General features: G+C 39.5%; 1 long non-coding RNA gene across 1 annotated transcript; it reads left to right on the forward strand.

The window, feature by feature from the left end:
• Positions 1–13,745: 13,745 nt before the first annotated feature.
• On the forward strand, positions 13,746–15,473 carry LOC122139753. Its single transcript, XR_006156513.1, has 5 exons — positions 13,746–13,911; positions 14,507–14,580; positions 14,710–14,804; positions 14,894–15,055; positions 15,388–15,473. It is a non-coding gene; the product is annotated as an uncharacterized LOC122139753 (long non-coding RNA).
• The last annotated feature ends 708 nt before the right edge of the window (positions 15,474–16,181 follow it).

The following is a 16,181-nucleotide window of genomic DNA, read 5'->3' on the forward strand; positions in this document are numbered from 1 at the left end:
TGACATAAAGCTGTCACGTGAAATCATGTGGACATGCAGCTCGGACAGATGTGTTTCTGAACAGGAGCTGCCTGATGGCAGGAATGATTCATCATTTTCGCACAAATACCCCATCATGTGACGTCACGCTCATTAATATTCATGATCTTACAGCTGACGGGCGAATCTCAGTGCATTTGGGTTTACAGTGTATGACTGTTTAGATCGAGGCACCTGTACACATATCCACATCAAACATTACAGCAGCATTAGTGCTACTGAACAAGCTTCTTTCGCAGGCAGTACGTTAAGAAGTGCGTATCACGTCATACCACATCCAAACTGTAACGTTACATACATGACGCAAACCCCTCGTCACAGACAAACCGACCTCCCAAAACAACGATACTAGAACAAATGTTTTGATTAGTGACACATTTACTGTTGATCGAATAAGCTTATGCAATAAAACCAGAGTATTTGGGTCACTGCGTGATTATTTTGTGATCATCTGCTGCTGTTAAACAGGTTAGCCACCTAACGTTAGCAGGCTCGCTAACTTGTTTCATTAGCTTGAGATAAAAACAACGCAAGAGCTCCTAACCCCAGACCAAAGTGACGCTTCCCTCGTGATGGTTCTTTGACTATTAGTGGGATTTGTGTGAACAACAGAGGCGGTGTGAAGGGGATGTGTTCGCACGGGCCTGTCCGCTCGGATCCCCGGAGCTCGAGTGACGGTGTCGCCGGCTCGGAGCGCTCATACTCACGGAAAGGCTCGTATCCTCTCATCTTGGTGTCTTTTTTAGTCCCCCCTTTGCTGAGGTTTGACATGTCTGGCTTATTCCCCGCCGTTGTCTCCCTTTCACATGAAAGTCTTCTCTGACAAAAGACGGGAACAGGTAAAAAGAGGCAGCGCTGAGCCCCGCTTGACCTTCTTTATGAGTCTCACTCTTCGGACTTGTTGACAGGCGCTTCGCGTTCTGCTACTTTTCTCGCTCCAAGAGATGGCGGACGCGCAAATCTCGCAGACTCTCGTCGCACCACCGAGGAAACTCTCGCGAGATCTTACACCATGTACTGCACCAAAGCGTATCGTTATTTTTAGCCATGGTAACTGCAAATTAACCATGTTTTTTGTTACTTCAAATAATAATTTACAAAGAAGTATTAAGAAAAGAATTTTTTTTGTGTGTGTGTGGTTATAAAAACAGACCTAAGCCAACAATACCATTTAAAATGACTTAAAATGCATTATATAAAAGCAATGAGGCAATATTGATTGGTTAATAAGGCTTGTTAAAATACATAATGTAGGCTAATAAAAAATAAACAATCTATGTACATTACACATTATTACAATGCCTGCAAAGGGAGCCAAAGGCCTGGTTATTGCTGGCTGTTACACTTACAGGAGGATCAAATCCTTGTTGGCCAAACATTTAATTCAAATATTCACTTAATCTTTCATTTTTGGGCCAGCTTTTTGCTATATGATGACACAGCCTCTATAATTTCTTCAACAGAAACATGTGGACATCACAACCCTTACAAAAAAACAAACCATGGTTTTATCATAGTAAAACTACTTATTTTTTTTATTTTTTTTTGGTATGATTTCTGAATGCTTGAGACTATAAAAATCAATTAGACAACTGTATTAATAAAGTCATAGCCATAGGTAACTGTCTAGAGCTACAATTGTAATTTGTAAATAATACAATTTATTTACTTTTATATTTAATTATAGTTAAATTTTGACCCTTATATAGTAGGTGATTTTTTTTCTTCCATAATATATGAAGGGGGGGGGGGGATTTAGCATTGCTCATTCAACGTTAGCTACATGTCAATTATGATTTAAATTATTTAAAATTGGCTATTGAATCCTTACTGTCATTTTTGATGAATACATATTATATTAGTATCATTAAAGTTCAGAATTTCAAAGGCCCATCACCTTTTTTTTTTTTTTTGCCAAAACAGCATATAAAGATACAGAGGAGTACACAAACCTGGGGAATCCATCGGCTTTGGATATATATATATTATATATATATATATATATAATATATATATATATATATATATATATATATATATATATATATATATATATAGGCTATACACACACACACACACATACACACACACACACACACACACACACACACGCACACTAATGCTCATCAAGGCTCCATTTTTTTTCAAAAATACAGAAAAAATCATAATCTTGCAAATGTTTATTACAATATAAATTAATGGTTTCTATTCAAATATCCTTTAAAATATACTTTATTTCTGTGATGCAAAGCTGAATTTCCATCAGCCATTACTCATAAAGTGTCACATGATCCTTCAGAAATCATTCTAATATGATGATTTATTATTAGAATTATCAAAGTTGCCAACAGTTGTGCTGCCAAATATTTTTTTTGGAAACTGTGATACTTTTTTTCAGGATTCTTTGATGAATAAAAAGTTAAAAAGAACAGCATTTATTCAAAATATAAATCTTTTCTAACAATATAAATGTGACGACTGGGTGAAGGAGAAGCTGGAAACAAGTGCAGGTATGAAACAGTTTAATGAAGACCAAACAAAACAAACAAAATCAAACAAAATACAAACAACGCTGGGAAGACGACAATCCAAGATGGTGGGAGACGGTGAGTAATCCAGATGGTGATGGTGAGTTGGCAGCAGGAGAGGATGGCACAGGAACTGCGGGGAATCGAGCCAAAGGTAAGTGGTGATGCTTGTGAAGGTGCGATGAGTGGATGAGGTTCCGGGGGAAGACACGGACATCAAACGCAGAACAACACAGACGCAAAAACCAGTTACCAAACATGAAACAACGCTCTCACAAACACAAGACGTGAGACAAGCCATATATATAGGGAGAGGGTAATGAGTGACAGCTGCTGCTGATGACAATTAACGGAGACGCCCACAAGCTAATCAGTGCAGACGCGAAACACACAGATTTCACCACAAAGTGCAAAACCCAGAGATCACGGTTTACCAACCGTGACAGTACCCCCCCCTCTAAGAACGCCTCCTGGAGTTCCCAGAAGGTCCTACCTGCTGATTGTAATCATCAATAAGGGAGTGATCCAATATGTCCCTAGCAGGTACCCAACTCCTCTCCTCCGGACCGTAACCTTCCCAGTCCACCAAGTACTGGAATCCTCGCCCCCTCCGCCTCGAGTCCAGAATGCGATTAACCGAATAGGTCGGTTCCCCATCTACGAGACGCGGCGGCAGGGGAACCGGAGTAGGTGGATTAATACGTGCATAAAACACGGGTTTAAATTTGGACACATGAAAGGCGGGGTGTATCCTCCTGTACGCTGGAGGTAGTTTTAGGCGGACTGTCACCGGACTAATGATCTTGGTAATAGTAAACGGGCCAATAAATTTGGGAGCTAACTTGTTAGATACGGATCGCAGAGGAATGTTATTGGTAGAAAGCCACACTTTTTGACCCACGACGTAAACGGGAGGCTTTGACCGGTGGCGATCGGCCTTGGCCTTAGTGCGCTCCCTCATCCGGAGCAGAGTCTCGCGGGCTCTGGTCCAGGTGCGGTGGCACCTCTGGACAAACGCGTGAGCGGAGGGGACCGCGACTTCAGATTCCAGACTGGGAAAAAATTGGTGGCTGGTAACCTAAACTGCATTGGAACGGAGAAAGGCCCGTTGCTGACACTGGTAACGAATTGTGAGCGTACTCCACCATAGAGAGTTGTTGACTCCAGGAAGAAGGATTCTTGGAGACCAAACATCGCAACGTCCTCTCTAAATCTTGGTTGGCTCGCTCAGACTGTCCGTTACTCTGGGGATGATAACCCGAAGACAAGCTAACTGACGGTCCTAGCAATTTGCAAAACTCTTTCCAAAATTTGGATATAAATTGAGATCCCCAATCAGAAACCACATCTACCGGGAGGCCATGAAGCCGAAAGACATGATCTAGGACAGTGACCGCTGTCTCCTTGGCTGTCGGTAATTTGGGCAAGGGAATGAAATGTGCCGCCTTCGAGAACCGGTCCACTATGGTCAAAACGCTGTCATGCCATTATAGGGCGGGAGGGCGGTAAAAAATCTAGAGCGATGTGGGACCATGGTCTCGAAGGGACAGACAGCGGTTGAAGGAGCCCATCAGGAGGTCGATTAGATGACTTACCACTGGTGCAAACTGAGCAAGCCAACACAAAATCGCGGACGTCACGAGCCATAAGTGGCCACCAGAATCGTTGTTTAACCAACCCATTAGTTCGACTTATCCACTGGATGACAAGCAACGTTAGAGCAATGACCCCACTGAATGACTTCGGACCTTAACTCCTCCGGCACTCTGACACTCTTCGGTGGACAACCGGGCGGAGGCGTTAGCCCTTCTAAGGCCGTCTTGACCTTCGACTCGACCTCCTATACGAGTGCTGAGACCACTACTCTCTCAGGTAAAAGACACTCGGGAGTCACTGGGCGGGCGGAGGGATCAAAAAGACGTGATAAAGAATCGGGTTTTACATTTTTGGAACCCGGGCGGTACGACAAGGTAAAATCAAAGTGACCGAAAAAAAGTGCCCACCGAGCCTGCCTGGAATTGAGTCTTTTTGGCAGTTCTAATTTATTCTAAGTTCTTATGATCGGTCCAAACCATGAAAGGTACCCCTAAGCCTTCCAGCCAGTGACGCCACTCCTCTAAAGCTAATTTGACGGCCAACAACTCTCTGTTACCAATGTCATAATTGCGTTCAGCAGGAGATAAACGATGGGAAAAAAAACGCGCAAAGATGTACCTTATCGTCCGAGGCAGCACGTTGGGACAACACTGCTCCTACCCCCCCCACCTCTGATGCGTCGACCTCCACCACGAACTGCCGTGTGGGGTCAGGGGCCACAAGAATGGGAGCCGAACGAAGCGGCTCTTGAGGTTAGTGAACGCAGTCTCCGCTGCGGCCGACCACCTGAACAGAGTACTGGGAGAGTTCAAGGCCGTCAGAGGTGAGGCTAGTTGGCTGAAATTGCGAATAAAACCGCCGATAGAAATTGGCGAACCCCAGAAACCACTGTAGGGCCTTACGGGAATCTGGAGATGGCCAATCTATCACAGCCTTAACTTTGTCAGCGTCCATAAATATTCCCTCGGACGAGACGATATACCCTAGGAAGGGAACAGACTGTGCATGGAATACGCATTTTCTTTTCTCCGCCTTGACAAAAAGACCATTCTCAAGTAACCTCTGGAGCACTCGTCTGACGTGTTGAACGTGTTCCTGGAGAGATGAAGAAAAAATCCGTATGTCATCCAGGTAAACATATATAAACTGATCTACCATATCTCTCAACACGTCATTAACGAGTGCTTGGAAAACCCCGGGCGAGTTGGAGAGCCTGAACGGCATCACCAAGTATTCAAAGTGCCCTCTAGGGGTATTAAAGGCGGTTTTCCATTCATCCCCCTTCCTGATGCGGACCAAATGATAAGCATTACGTAATCCAATTTTTGTGAATACGGATGCTCCCTGTAACCTCTCAAAAGCTGAAGACATGAGTGGTAACGGATAGGTGTTTTTTATCGTAATGTTGTTCAGCTCTCGGTAGTCAATACAAGGTCGCAGAGATCCATCCTTCTTACCCACAAAAAAGAACCCCACCCCCGCTGGAGAAGAGGAAGGGTGGATGAACCCAGAGGCCAAGGAATCAGAACTGTATTTCTCCATGGCCTCCCTCTCTGGAATAGAAAGAGAGTATAACTTGCCTTTAGGCGGAGACTTCTCTGGCACTAAGTCCATGGCACAGTCGTAGGGACGATGCGGAGGCAGAGAAGCAGCACGGGACTTACTGAACACTTCCTTCAGGTCCAGGTACTCTTCGGGCACGTTTGATAATACCATGTTCTCTCTCTGCAAAACAGAGACAGGGACAACAGGACAAGCAGAAACCAGACAAGACTCATGACAACTATTCACTCCACAATGTGACAGTGTTGGAACCCCAATCCACTTGTGGATTATGTTTCATTAACCAGGGGTGACCTAAGACAGTGGGAGCTACAGGGGAGTCCATGAGGAAAAAGGGATATGGTTCGCAATGATTGCCTGAAGTGAGCAGAGTGATGGGTTCAGTGTAATGGGTGACGTGAGGCAGTTCCTGGCCGTTGAGTGCGTTGACCTGGATGGGAAGAGACACAGGCCGGACAGGAATGTTCAGGTGACGTGCAAGGAGTGAATCGATGAAATTACCTTCGGGTGGATCCGAGTCCAGAAGGGCGTGAACAGTCGTGTGTGTGATTCCCCCACCGCAGTTTCACCGGAAGGAGAGTCGAGGATGTTTTGTTGAGGACTTCCCAGCGGAGATCCCACCCGATAGTAGCCTCATCCTTTCTACCGGGCTGGCTCTTTTACTGGGCAGGAATAGATGGTATGCTCCAGTGGTGGTCAGTAACGGAGTAGCTTTACTTCGTTACTGTACTTAAGTACATTTTTCAAGTATCTGTACTTTACTGGAGTAGCTTTATTTTGCAGTAACTTTTTACTTTTTACTTCACTACATTCCAAAGCATAAGATTGTACTTTTTACTTCACTACATTTCATAAAACATATCATTACTCCTTATAATATTTCACATGCTCCGAGACGCAGAAGCGGTGTCTGGTTCAAGAACTAAATGAACCTTTTCAATGGACCTTTTAAATAGGTTCTCAAATCACACCAAACGATTCATTCACGAATTATAATGATCCGATTGCAGCTGTTCTAGAGTCGACAACTCACTGATTCAAATGAACCGTTTTAGTGCGAGCAGGCCGCGCTGGAAGCTGTTTCATGGGGGGGTGGCTGAGGGCTGGGTTGGAAAATATGTGACGTCATTATGTTGTGACTGACGACATGAAATTTCTCTACTAGTCTTCTCCCCCTGGCGTGATTGTTACTGTTTTATACACAAAAATTGTACTTGATGTACTTGTACTTTGATGTTTTAATAAAAAAAAAAAAATAAAACAAAATAATAAAAAAAAAAACATCTCTGTACTGTTTAGGCTATGTGTTGTAGCCATTAAAGAAAACATATTTGGTTTCCATATTTATTTAAATATTATAGGCTAATGGTATTTTTTTTATTTATTTAATCAATGTTTATTATGAAAGTGAGCATGCAGCATGAGAAAGATATGATACATCATGCGCAATAGCCTATGAAACATGGAGTTGGTAAGACAATGATTTTGACCACTTTTATTGAGTTTTGTTTTGTAGAAAGACTCTGTTTAAAAGATTTTTCGTTTGTATCAAATTGTATCTTAATTTTGATCAATATTTTATCAACCCATTGCCTGTATTTAATAAACAGCAAATATATTAGCATACAATGTAATAAGGTGCCGGCACATCACTTGTATTGCACGTGAACTGGAGGGCGCAGAAACTCAGCTTGTGTGGCCTCACAGACAGTTTTTGAGAAATATAGGCTATCTATTATAGAAAGCTTAAAAATGTCTACTTTTAAACGAAAATATTCAAAACGAAAAGAAATAGGCTACTCTCTGAATATGTAGGCCTAATCCATATGAAATGTGCATTTCTCTCTGGCGTTCATGGCGAGTCCGCATCGTCTTTGCAGCGAACACAGAAATATTAAAATAATTAATCATTAGTTTATATCTTATACACTATATCTTAATCCCACAATACACACATTGTTATGTCTGTTTTTATTTTTTTTTTATTTTTTTTTCACGTTTTTTAAGTACAATAGTAGGTTAATCCACAGCCCCCCCACCAGGTGGGGCTGATGCTATGACGGGGGGGCTGCAGCCCCCGCAGCACCCCCCCTTCCCGCGCCATTTAGTGCGAGTCTCTAGTGAACTCAATTCACAAATAAGAACCCAGAGAATTTGTGAGCACGCGCACGACTGAAGCTGCTAAATATAACTCACTAATGTCGAATTTTAGGATTAATTATTGTAACTGAAAAACATATTTAGGTCAAAACTGTCAGTTGTTTGTGAACTAAATCTGCTGTAAAGGGTGATCTATTTACAGCATAAGTGACTCGTAGGTAAAAAAAAATAAAAATAAAAAACAACGAAAAAATGGAACCATTAAAATAACACAGATTAACGAAAATAACTCCTACACGTTCAAATTCCCCGCTTCCGTAATGTTAACAGATTTATTAAAATGCATGCCCTATGTAATGTCTGTTTTTATAGTTTATCAACAGTGTAAATTTTTATATTGTTTGGATTAACCACCCAAGTAGACAGATATGATTGTTTATTCATAACCATACTGAAAATAAGTAAATATTGTTAGCTGATGCTAACTGTCTAGCTAACAAGCTTGCTGGTGCCAAGTTGAGGTCATTTTTAGATATAAAGTCCAAATATTTTTATTCAACCACCTATATCGATTACATCTGGGGGAAAAAGAAAGGATATGATGTTCGAACATAGTAACTACAGTAATTATCAAAGTGGGAAGTGATTTGGCCAGGACCACATACAAACCACAAAAAAGAAACAAACAATAAAAAAATAAAAATAAAAATACAATAAAATATTATCCCTAAAATCATACCCCAAACTCCAGACCTCATACACCAGTCATATATAACTATGATGTTCTGCAAAACAACAAGTTTTAAAACACTTTTTTTTCTTGCTGGTAAAAATCTGATGGTCAAATGTGACCCTGGAGCACAAAACCAGTCTTAAGTCGCTGGGGTATATTTGTAGCAAAGGCCAAAAATACATTGTATGATTCAAAATTATAAATTTTCCTTTTATTTATATTTATGCATTTTTAGGCACTTTTATCCAAAGCAATTTACAGCGCATTCAGGATATACATTTTTTAACAGTATGTGTGTTCTCTGGGAATCAAACCCATGACCTTTTGTGTTGCTAACACAATGCTCTACCACTGAGCCACAGGAACACTTTTTTATGCCAAGAATCATTAGGATATTAAGTAAAGATCATGTTCCATGAAGATATTCCTAACATAAACAAATCAAAACATAACAAAACTTAATAATATGATTAGTAATATGCATTGGTAAGAACTTCATTTGAACAACTTTAAAGATGATTTTCTCAATATTTAGATTTTTTTGCACCCTCGGATTCCAGATTTTCAAATAGTTGTATCTCAGACAAATATTGTCCTCCTAAAAAAACCATACATCAATGGAGAGATTATTTATTCAGCTTTCAGATGATGCGTAAATCTCAATTTTGAAAAATTGACCCTTATGACTGGTTTTCCACTCCAACATAACAGATCTCTCTCATCTAAATCACATCACAGTGTAAGCTACACAGTGAACATTACTACATCACTCTCATCAACGTAGTCCATATCAACAACACATATATATTGTGACTCCATATAGTGGTTATTTTGGGAAAATTCCAGGTAGTTTGAGCAGTAGGATTATGAAAAATAGGATTATATGAAATATGTGCTAATATAAAATTTAATTAGGTAGTCTATATAAAATTGCTAAATAAATCTGTCAGTACTTTTTTACTTAAGTACTTAAAAAATCAAGTACTTTTCTACTTTCACTCGAGTAAAATTGAAAAAGGAGTACTTTTACTTTTACTGGAGTAATATTTTATTATACATATCTGTACTTTTACTCAAGTACTTGATTTGTGTACTTCGTCCACCACTGGGTATGTCCAGAGCCTCCACAGTACAAGCATAGTCCTTGGGACCTCCGCCGCTCTCTCTCCTTCCGGGACAGCCGAGCTCTACCCACCTGCATGGGTTCGTGGTCGTCGACGGGAACGACCGCGTTCTCTCGACTCGAGCGGCCCCTCTCCGGGGAGATGGGATGGCGGTGTAGGACTGGTGTGTCGGCCCAGACGATTAATCCGGGCATCAACTCGTAGGGCTAGGTCGATGAGACCGTTGAGTGTGGGGGGCAGCTCGAGGAGGTAGATCTCCTCTTGAACACGGTCGGCCAGCCCATGCAGGAATCGATCCCACTGCGCCGCCTCGTTCCACTGTCACGCGGCCGCCAGGGTGCGGAACTGGATGGAGTAATCCGTGACAGAGGAGGTCCCTTGATGTAGGTCTGAGAGCTGGTGGCCGGCTTCCCTGTCGACCGCGGCTCGATCGAAGACCCTTCTCATCTCCTCCGAGAGGGTATGGAACGAGGCGCAACACTTGGTTCTCCCACACCGCCGTCCCCCATAAGGCGGCCTTGCCGGAAAGTAGAGTCAGCGTGAACGCAACCTTCGATTCCTCGGTGGCGAAGGTGCGGGGCTGTAAGGCAAAGTGCATGGAACACTTAAGGAAAGTTCTGCAGAAAGTTGGCTCACCGGAGTAGTTCTCTGGCGCCGGGAGTCGCGGCTCTGGCCGGAAGTGATCCTGGGGAATTTCCCGGGGGACGGGCGGCGGCGCGGTGCGATGGGCGCAGTGGGAGAGGTGAGCTGGTGGATCTGCTGGGTGAGCTCGGACACCTGTGCCACCCAGCGCTTGGATAGCGCGTCCGGTGTTCGTGATGTTCTCCTGCTGCTGATCCATACGGTTGACGCGCTGTGGTGAATAAAGTCCGTTAAAGAGGTGGTGCTCGCTGCTTCCATTTTTAAGGGTGAGAGCGTTCTGTGACGACTGGGTGAAGGAGAAGCTGGAAACAAGTGCGAGTATGAAACAGTTTAATGAAGACCAAACAAAACAAACAAAAATACACAACAACACTGGGAAGACGACAATCCAAGATGGTGGGAGACGGTGAGTAATCCAGATGGTGATGGTGAGTTGGCAGCAGGAGAGGATGGCACAGGAACTGAATCGAGCCAAAGGTAAGTGGTGATGCTTGTGAAGGTGCGATGAGTGGATGAGGTTCCGGGGGAAGACACGGACATCAAACGCAGAACAACACAGACGCAAAAACCAGTAACAGTTACCAAAACATGAAACAACGCTCTCACAAACACAAGACGTGAGACAAGCCATATATATAGGGAGAGGGTAATGAGTGACAGCTGCTGCTGATGACAATTAACGGAGACGCCCACAAGCTAATCAGTGCAGATGCGAAACACACAGATTTCACCACAAAGTGCAAAACCCAGACAATAAATCTTTGCTATCACTTCTGAAAAATTTAACACATCCTTGCCGAATAAAAGTTTTAATTTCTTTCAAAAAAAGAAAGAATAAAAATGTACTGACCCCAACATCTTGAACTGTAGTGTATATTGTTAGAAAAGATTTCTATCTTAAATAAATGCTCTTTTTTTAAACCTTTTTTTTTCATCAAAGAATCCTGAAAAATGTATCACAGGTTAATATATATATATATATATATCTATATATATATAGTTCAGCTGCACATCATATTCAGCACTGATAATAAATCATGATATTAGAATGATTTCTGAAGATCATGTGATACTGAAGACTTTAGTTATGATGCTGAAAATTCAGCTGCACATCATAGAAATATATGTATATGTGTGTGTGTGTGTGTGTGTGTGTGTGTGTGTATTATGAGGTGCCAAACAGGAAATAATTATATAAAAATCTGAATATGATGTTAATCTGAATATATAATTGTAAATTGTGAATACATAGTTATAATTCTGAATATATTGTTATGTCTGAATATATAAATGCAAATTGTGAATTTATATATATATATATATATATATAAATATATAAATTTCATCATAATATATATATAAAATTTACTATTTCATCATAAATATATATCAACAGGGCATATGTTCTTGTTTTTGTTTTTTCAATTAAAACAGTATGTCTATGTATCCTGTACATGTATCAATGCAGATATTGTACTAAATTAATTATTTTAATTATTACTGTCTATCATATGCTGCTGCAATTGTCTCTATTCACTCCAGTCACTATTTGTGATTGACATTTGCCCCTAGCCCTCTCAGTCACGCTGAACTTTGCAGAAAAGATGGGTATCAGCAGTGTCAATGACTGTGAGGACCTTTCGGCACCACAGCCAGCCTTTTTAAAGTAGACCGAAAATACTCCTTTTGGTTTAGATTAGTGAGATGCACTTACAATAATTAATATAGTAAAATATTTACATTTTTTACAAGCCTTGTGCATTATAGGGAATAATATTCGGAGATTTTTACAGTTGGTCTGATACCTATATCTCAAACGGTGTCAGATTTTAATTAATTTAAGTGGGTAAAGTATAGAAAACATGAAAAATACGGTTTCAGTACTATATAAAAACAATAAAGGCATAATCTGGCAAATCAAGCCTGGTGCATCATAGAGAATACTATTTTAAAAATGTTAAAGTTGGTTTGATGCCTTTATCTCAAACGGTGTCAGAGGTTAATTAATATAAGTGGGTACAGTATATAAAACATGTGAAAAATATGGATTCAGTACTGTATATAAAAACAATAAAGGCATAATCTGACAAATCAAGCCTTGTGCATTATAGGCAGGGCCAGGCCGTGGCATAGGCGACACAGGCAGTTGCTTAGGGTGCAAAATGACTGGGGGCCCCGCAGGAAAGGTATTTGTTTTTGTTTTTTTGGTCAGAAGTGCGCCCTCTTCTGACGACTGTGTATTAGCCCGTGATGTTTATATAATATTTTGAAATAGCTTTTTAGAGCATCTTAACACTCACACCGTGGAACAGTTTTGCTTGAGTTGCTTATTTAATTAATGTTGTTTTAAGATCAGTTACATTACTGCTTGCTTTTAATTCACCAAAAAGTGTCTAAATGTCTTTTGAAAAAGTCCATAGGACTATAATCTAGCATTCATAAAATGAAATAATGAAGTTTAAGTATGTCATTTTCCACTGTATGTATGAACATAATTGAAATGAAAGGTATGGGAATGCTAATTAGACTAACTAGTTATCTTGTAACATGTACAAATAAATTACAAAATGTAGCCTTTATTTTGTTGTCTGTTAGACTACTTTAGGCTTTTTATATTGCCCATATTTCTCTTTGTTGTAATAAGTACTTGTAGGCATAGTTGTGGGAGTAGCTCAGGTCTGGTCTCTTCAATAAGCAATTTTAACAGATTCACTACAAATAAAATACTTACAAGGCACTTCAACATCTCCATTTATTTATCATCACAATTTATTTAGGCTACTACTTATTAATGTTAATACTTAAGTATTTATGTTATGTTATTTTATAGTAAAGTTTTAAAAAAATTTATTTCCAGAATTATTATTAGTGGCGGAAAAAATAAAAAATCCTGCCTGGGGCCCCAACAGAGCCTGGGCCGGCCCTGTTTATAGGGAATAATATTCTGAATATTTTACAGTTCGTTTGACACCTTTAGATCAAATGATGTCGTCCTTTAATTGGATTTATATTATTGCATACATTAAAAGTTGTAAAATTATTATAAAACACATAAAATGGTAATTCCAAAAACGGAGCTTTGTGCAATAACAGGGATGTTTTTCTGAACATTTTAGTATTGGTTTTATATTATAATGTCAGGTAGTTAAATTGTTTAATTAATATAAATGGTTAATTAAAAAAAAGAAGCCTTGTGCAACGTAAAGGGCATGTATTGATGTCTATCTGAGTTAGTTTGGGTTCAAAACATAAAAAAAAGCTTAACTGGCAAAAAAAGAAAAAAAGAAAAACAATGTCTAATGAATGTCAAACGTCAATTAATATGAACAGACTGCTGAGGAGGTCTCTCCCAGGGTCACGCGGTCTCATTCACGCGGCGCGCGCTGCAGAGGACATCTCATGCTCGTTCAGCTGTGGGACTCGATGCAGAAAACTCTGTTTGCTGGATAGAGCGTTGTATTGTGTGTTTTTTCTTCAGCGGAGCATGATGGTCATGGAGGTGAATGAATGGTTTATCAATGGACTGTAAAAAGAGACACTAATTTACCTTTCAATTGCCTAAGGAAAACAACCTGACAGAGAAATGGTGAGGAAATGGCATTTTTTATATATCTAGATGTTCTGTATGCTCTTTATTTAGCTTTATTGCATTTTTATTGATGTGTAGCTATAGAGTTGGGTGCATAAATAGCTTACCTTAACTTCCTAACAATATACACCGATTATCTTCACAATGTGTGGGCTAATTCAATACGGAGAAAACACCTGTTCAAAATTAAAAAATGTGCAGCAATTTAGTTATTATTCATGTGAAAAAGCATAGTCAGGGTTGTAAATAACAAGCAAAATGCACTTTTTATGATCCATGTTTTTTTTTTTTTGGTATGTTTTTTTTTGTATATAAAAAAAATGTGAAAAATAGTCTGCATTCATTGTAGTTTACTGTTGCCTGAAGTTGTGGAAGACAATATGTTTTTGAGTTAATTGTTTGAAACCAACATACAAATCCCACTTAAAAAAAATCACACATTGTGTAACAGAACTTTTGACTCCAAAACTGAAATATAGCCCTTCTGAAAACTAGCATGGGTCTTATGAATTATTATTGCAGATGTTAATTAGACTTTCACTATTGGCTACAAATCATCAAATGTCTAAACGCGTTTACCTCTAATGTCCAGTATGGATTCATCAACACATGTCTGAAGTCTCTAGTGATTGACAGATTTGGAGAAGAGACGTGGGACAAACTCAGGTGAGTGTCCATAACACTGAATTACTTGATGATTTTACGCAGATTTTTCAAGAGATTTTTTTTAATGTCTGTGAAATTGCCTTCTTAAATCATACGGAGAAAAAGTCTGATTTGATGGGATTTTCACAGGGATTCAGCAAAGGTTCAAGACACTTTCATGACTTATGAAGTGTACACAGATAACATCACCATGCAATTAGTGACAGAGGCCTGCAAGATGCTCCGTAAAGCACTTTCACTTCTTAAGCAGCCAGTATTTATTAAAAGTGCATTGTTTGTTAGCTGATATACAATTTTCTTTGTTTATCCCAAGACCTTGAGCAAAGTGGTGGTTCTGGGGCAGTTTGGAGAATATTTCTTTGAGTTCTGCAAAAGGGCTGGATATGATCATATGCTGCGCACTCTTGGAGGAAATCTGTTTGAGTTCATGGAGAACCTGGACGCGCTGCACGGCTTTCTCTCTCTTTCCTACAAGGTCGAGTGAGCAGGACATTAGTATTCTCATAAACATCTTGAGGATAATTTCGATCAAAGACTCTGCTTCATAATTTATTTGTTAATCCAGAATGAATAGCGCACTTTTGATGTGCCAAATAAGACCTTTTTTTTCTCACTCAATAATACTTTTCCTGAATTTTGATTCATTCAATCATTCATTCATTCATTCGAGCCATGCATTCAGAATTAGTTATAAATATTTATTCTTGTGATTATTATCTTGTGAGAAGAACTACAAACAATCTAGAGTGATCCTTCGTATGTGCAAAATATATACAGTAAATCTCTGTTGCCTTTATTTTATTTTAGGAAATGAATGCACCATCATTCCGTGTAGAAAAAAACAATGATGGCACTTTGCTGTTACACTACTACTCAGACCGACGAGGTCTTTGTCATATCGTCCCTGGTAAACAATTACTGATATCTATCTATCTATCTATCTATCTATCTATCTATCTATCTATCTATCTATCTATCTATCTATCTATCTTTTAAACAATATAACAATACAACAAAATAATAATCCATATATACATTGGTGGCCAAAATTATTTGTACACTAGTATTTTCCCCACTGACTTAAAAATGGTTTTAAGTCAGTTATTTCTATCTTAAGTTAGTTAATAGAAGTTAATTGATAAAGGAAATATATTTATGATATTATTTTTTGACAGCAATCCTCATTTTATAGCATTTTTACACAAGTGCCTAAAACTTTTAACAGCACTGTAGCTTTGCAGGTAGGTTTCTTGAAGCACCTTGGAGACGTTGTTCTCCACAGATCTTCTGGATTGAGTCTGTCTTGGTTTTGTTCTGTTTCTTCATGTTATTCCAGACAGACTGGATGATGATCAGATTAGATATATAAGATAGACATGACTGACTTAAAATAATTTTTAGCTGGTGAAAATACTAGTGTTCTAATCATTTTGGCCACCATATAAGAAATAATCAGGAAGTAATTTGATTTCCTAGTTGACTGATTTCTAATCCTGTAGGTATCATCGGAGCTGTAGCCAAAGACTTCTTCAACAGCGAGATAAAGATGGAAATTGTGAACCAGATCGAGGAAGTTGAGAGGATGGGGAAAAAAGAGCATA

The sequence above is a fragment of the Cyprinus carpio genome, chromosome B15 (genome assembly GCF_018340385.1).
Source record: "Cyprinus carpio isolate SPL01 chromosome B15, ASM1834038v1, whole genome shotgun sequence".
In the NCBI taxonomy this organism is placed as follows: Eukaryota; Metazoa; Chordata; class Actinopteri; order Cypriniformes; family Cyprinidae; genus Cyprinus; species Cyprinus carpio.